Source organism: Rhea americana, unplaced genomic scaffold (assembly GCF_003343005.1).
Source record: "Rhea americana isolate MKP2758 unplaced genomic scaffold, rheAme1 scaffold_423, whole genome shotgun sequence".
In the NCBI taxonomy this organism is placed as follows: Eukaryota; Metazoa; Chordata; class Aves; order Rheiformes; family Rheidae; genus Rhea; species Rhea americana.
The window spans coordinates 20862-26603 of record NW_028186561.1 but is presented as its reverse complement, the minus strand read 5'-3'; the positions used below and the strand labels follow the sequence as shown (position 1 = coordinate 26603).

At 50.0% G+C, this 5742-nt stretch overlaps 1 protein-coding gene across 1 annotated transcript in view; it reads left to right on the top strand.

Moving 5' to 3' along the window:
• The window catches only part of PDE4B (phosphodiesterase 4B), a 191900-nt gene that overhangs the window by 170416 nt on the left and 15742 nt on the right, over positions 1-5742 (top strand). The gene's annotated exons all lie outside the window — the stretch shown is intronic.

Here is a 5742-nt window from a genome sequence, read left to right as displayed (position 1 = left end):
GGCGGCGGCGGCTCCTGCCGCTTCCCTGCCGGGGGGGCAGGTCAAACTCAGGTCTGAGGTGTTCTGCACTACCCCAAAGTTACCGTTTTTTCCCAAWCGGAAATTAATGAAAGCAGAAATGCTGAATCATAAACTGATTTTGTGGAATAAGTTAAGCAAACAAATCCCGTGTTACTTCAGCTTCCTTCTCTGCCTCYGATTACTAGAGCGGGCAGGGGCAAAGGAAGCAATAAAAGTTTTGTAGACCAAGCTTTCAAGAAAGGGACATTATTTTTTTGAGTTTGTGTGAGGGAAAGCAGGCTGAATGTTGGGACGGGTTTAGCGTGCCGAGGAAGCCGCGTTTGAAACGTGGGCGGTTGCGCCCGTCCCGTCCCGTCCCGTCCCGTCCCTCTTCTGGGGGTGCTTGCGTTCGGCCGCGCGCCGCGCTGGGCTCGGCGAGGCGGCAGGCTCCTGAGCTTGCGCTCCGTGCAGCTCTTAGAAGCTGTGCTCCTTCCGTGCGGAAATGTCTTACACCTCACAGGTCAAGCGAAATGGTCCTGAAACTTTGTTCATTCATAACTGTTTTCTGAAATGTCTGCAGTTTCTGGTCAACTTCCAGTTACCTCCTTCATCTATGAAAGAAAAGCATAAAACAGCCTTACGTCCTGCTTTCCTCATCCACAGTAAATATTGACACAAATCGGTCTGGGGGTTTGTGGCTCTCGCGTACAGTCGTTCCAAGTGAACTCCGCAGTGTGACAAGCCGTTCAGCTGGAAACGTGTGTGTTTAGAAGTGGTCTGAAATATTTGGTAATTTGTCAGATTTTCCATTCTTGAAGTATCCAAACCAACAGCCAGCTTCAGTCCAAGGCATTTAAATATGTCGCTGGTAAATAGCGGAACAGTCAGATGTTTTGAAAACAGGATGCTTGGGCTCCACATTATTAAAGAAGAACGGAAAGAGAAACAGTATAGATAGGAAGAAAGCAAATAGACTCAGCATGATCCCGAGCGCAAGAACAGTATAAACAGTGACCTGGCTCCTGACCTCCGCTATTGCCGAGCTCCTGGCCCCGCGCCGCTGCAGCCAAACTACGTCACTGGAGCCTGATAGTAGGCATGGCACAGCTGTTGCAAGTGTGACTCGAATTTCCTGTCTCCTTCCTGACAGACGTAGTTTAGAAAATCCAGAGTTGCAACAACAGCAGGCGGAGAGGGAGGCCCGCGGCATACGTGTCTGCAGGGCGATTCTCAGAACTGCTGCACCCGAAAGGGAAACGCCGTGCGGGGCAGCATCCTGGCTCTCCGCTGATGCTTTTCGGAAAACAGCAGTTAAAGCACGTGTGTATGGGTTTTAAAGATGTGAGTTAATTGCAGGGAAGTGCGGAAATGAGCAGCTAATCTTACCGTGAGCTAACAAGCCTCTGACAGTGGAGCTGCCGCCGAGGGGAGCCGGATAGACCCCACAGTACTGGCTGCAATTGGACGTAAAACTGGCAAACGGGAGCTCTGTTCCTGCCGTGTTTTATCAAAGTCTGTGATTCCTAATGCACTACCAGAGCACTGCCGTGCTGCCCTGCACACTAGGCAAGGGCCTCTGCTCTTCCAGCTGTGAGCTCCTGCTTAACAACAACTTCCTCTGCAGCAGTGCCTGCCGTAGCGATTTTGTGAGGTGGACAAGTCGGAGATGGACATCCAATTCATCTTGTCTATTTTCCAGTCATTAGGACACTTAACTTTCTAAATTAGAGGAAAAGCTACCTGGAAAAGCTGACACCGTGAGTTTGTGCACCACTCTGCATTAGAAATCACGTAAGATGGTGTATCCCCTCCTATGTGCCTGTGCGTAATGCCCTGTCCTCTTTGCCAAGTTTGTGGAAGCACACGGGATGCAACCACTGGTTGTGGAAGCAACCAACACAAAGGGAATTTATTTGCCTCATGTTACACTAATCTCCTGCTAGGAGCAGAGTGTGGCACTGCAGCTTTGCAGCGAAACGAGATGGCCTGCGAAGTTCTGCAGGTGCTGCGTGCTGCCTTTGAAAGCAGACCATACCTGCTTGCGTTTCCGTGAGACAGATGTTCCTTTTTCTATATTTGTTGCCCCGTCCAACTTCCAGCCCAGGCAGCTGCTAAGTGTTAGAAGGATTTTGAGTCATGGGCCTCCTGATAAAGAAGGGATATTTTCTTTCTTGGTGTCCACCCTGTAATATCGCATTTGGCGTTAGACAGCTGTCTGCAGCCTCCTTTTTCTGGGCCAGGAGCACAAGACCCTCTCAGCTCTGCTACCTAATATGGCCTTTGGGATCCAATGACAGGCTTGGTGCATCCCCCAAATAGTAAAGAGGGGCAAGTGTTTTCCCTGCTACAACGTTGATCTTCACAGCTCAAAGCATTTAGGGGGCCTTATCATCGTAGAAATTAGGGATGGAGAAAGTGTATTATTTCTCAGAATCTACCTGCTTTTGTGTGCAGCGCGTCGTCCAGATCACGTGTAAAATGGGTGTATCTGAATGGATTAAGCAGTACCTTGTCATGTCCTTAAATTAGACCAGTGTTATTTAGAGCTTTTTGCAGTCCGTCTAATATGTAGATGGATAGATAACACAATTTGTGGTCTGTAGGAACGTTTTAATTTTGTGTAGACATAAGCGTTGTCATCAGCGTGTCTTTCCCCGTGCTCTCGCAGCCTCTGAAACCTCGCTGTCCGCGCAGGATGCTGAAGCTGGGGTCCCTTCCCCTGCAGCTCTGCCACTGCAGCTGCAAGCCTTGCGATATCAGTCCTTAAAGTCTCTCATTTCAGTTCAGAAATGGTGGCTCTCGGAGAAGTCTCCGTTACTACTGAGTGCTGAATAACGACGCAGATGCTGCCATCAAATGACGTTTCCCGTCATCGGCTCGGAGGGCGGCGGTAAGACGGCTCTCCGTGCTCCTATCTTTGTTGTTCGTGAGCCAGAAGCCGCTAAGATAAACAGGACGGATTTCGTGTTGCTTGTATTTCAAAGGGCATTTCGGTCAGAAAAGGGGAGCAAGGCCGCACCTAGCTGTCAGGAGACAGGGGCTAAATAAACACGCGGACGCTAATGTAAACTCGCGCGGTTCCCGGGGACGGCCGAGCGCCGCTCAGGGCCGCGTGCCAATGGAGTATGTGCCTGGCGGCACCGCTCCCACGTGAGCCCGTCCTGGCGCGKCCGTCAGCTCTGAATCTTGTCCACTTTGTACGTGATGTTTCCCTTAAGTGGTGCCARGCTGTTTAGTCTTTTGGTTGCTTTACTGTAACTTCCTTTGTTTAATGTGCTTTAAAATAGCCCGGTGCCTCGCAAAGCAAGGCTGCAGGAGGTATTCAGCAGCRGGCGAGACAAAGCGACTTCCACGGTCCTTGTTTTCGCGAGCCGGGCGCAGCCGCGGTGAATCACGGCGTGCCGCTGGCAGGTTCCTGCACGCTGCGCCCGTCGGGGTTCCCCGCCGTTGCCCGTGGTATTCCCCACCGCTGACACTGCCACAGCTCGCCTGGGCTCTCGGGAGGGGGACAAAGATTTTGGGAGAGCTCGTCACGGTGGAGGCTGGCAGCAGGAGCTGTCGGTACAGGTCCCGAAAGAGCTTTACTCCGTGTTGCCCATGTCAAGGTTGATTGATGCAAGCGTGCTCCGGTGCTGTTAACTGTGTTTTAGACCTAAAGCTGTGTGAGTAGGAAGCAGCCTTGGCCTGCGGGTCTGCCCCTGGACTGCGGAAACCCCTCAAAGCTCAAGGATATTCAAGATTTGGGCAACTGCATCTGACCTCTCTCCAATGTATCAGTCATCATGACTATCATAAGTAGACTTTTAGGTTAGCTCCCTTTTCCCTCTTCCCTTTCTCTTTGTTCTCTAAAAGTAATAATTAATTCTGGTGATATCAAATACTCTGGAACAGCAGAGTGGATTCGTGGTTGATTCATAGGCTTTCTTTGACAATCCAGGGTTAGTTAAATTGACTCAAATAGTAAAAAAAWTGAAATATTAGGATGCTGCACCCTTGTCTTTGTAAAATTCGAGTCTACTGCCAAGAGGCAGCACCGCTGTTGTGGATATCCTCGGAGAACAGAATGCCCAGAGCCTTCCTTATTGAGGCGGCTTGGTGCAGTGAGCGGGCAGGGGAAGGCCACGCGCAGCCTCGCAGCTGCAATTCCATGGCCACGGGCAACGCGTGCTGTTGGTGCGCGTCCAGGTAGCTGCAGTACACAGGAATCGGAGCAGCAGATCTGAATCTGAGGTGTTTTGCTTGGCGTGCTCGCGTTAAGAACAAGCTAGCTTGAGTTTGGTCTGGGATTTACATGGCACTGAGGATTTCAGAAGATTCTGGACTTCRGATTTTGTTTCAAATCCACCTTCACAGGAGCCCTTCTTGGAAGCCACCGTCCTCCAGGACAGACGTCCCTTGGTGGGGTGACTCCTTCAGGATGGGACAGTGCCCAGGACTTGCTAGCTTGTCCTTTAAAAATTACTGCTTGTGCTTGGATACGATGGTTTTTAAAGCTCTGCATTCTCAGACTTTTACGTTATAACACTTTAGGGTGGGGCTTAAATAAATAATAGCTCAAAGGCAGGTTCAAAATGAATCATTATTTGAGGGCAGGACTGGAGGGTGACTAATTGTTCAGAGCAGTGACCTCTTTGGAAGTGAAGTGAGGATACGGGGGAGCGTGAAATCTGGGAGGAGAAGCCTTGCGCAGGAGCGGGGGCTGTGAGTGGGTACTGACTTGTCCTAGAAAAAGCAGGACTGAATTCCTGGAGCAGCCCGAATCCTGACGCTGATTTTGTAGACTAGGGCACTTTCTGTAGCCTGACTCCAAACTCCCCCAGGCTTTTTTTAACTCAGGTGCAGAGCAACTGTTTTCGGTGAAGCTACTGTGATTGAAATRTTTTCGCTGAATGAAGCTTAGCTGAACGATGTTGCGTTGTCAAAGCCAGGACGTGTTGTGGGGATGTATTGGTTTGAAAGCTTATTCGCCCGAGCTCTTAGAGGGAGAGATTTCTCTGATTAAAGCCTTTGCTCTGTGTTTAAAGGCAAACAAATGAGAAGTGCCTCACCTTGCTGCTGTTTTAGCACAGCTGGGCAAACGCTACATGGAAATTATTCTGCAAGTTATTTGCCTATCTCTGTGGGAGAAGGATTTTTCATTTAAATGTATTTACATTAATGAGTGCATTCCATGTGGTTTTGGTGCTCGCATTGGGCTCTTTTTCATTTCGGCACAACCAGCAGCCACTTTTTGGCGGGGGGGAGTACGGTGTTGCAGAGGCCCGCAGTCCTCTTACGCAGGCCCTTATTTACTCTTTAATTTCGTAAAGCAAACAGATTTTGTCGATTCAGAGTTGCCAGAGTTTTTCTCATTATGACCATCTTTGAAAAGTCGTTTGAGGGCATGAAGTTATTTGAATTTTCCAAAGCCTGTTTTCCTGCTCGGGTAAAACCCCTGCTGGATTTGCCTAAATGATGAGTGCAGAGCCTGATTCAAATWTAAATTTAAATTGCTGCTTCGTACGTTTACCAAAATCACATTTTTAATTGTGTTGCTCTCTTATTACGCGATAAACCTACTTCCCACTTATTGCTTCCCACTTCCCCGCTTTATTTATTTATTTTTTTTGGCTGAAGATCCTAGAACGGCGATCCCCGCCGGGCGCGCCCCGGCTCCCGCTCGGCTCTGCGGGCTCCGTCGAGGGAGTCGCTCGGCCCCGCCGCGGCTCGTCCGGAGGGCGCGGGGTGCTGGCCGGGGCCGGG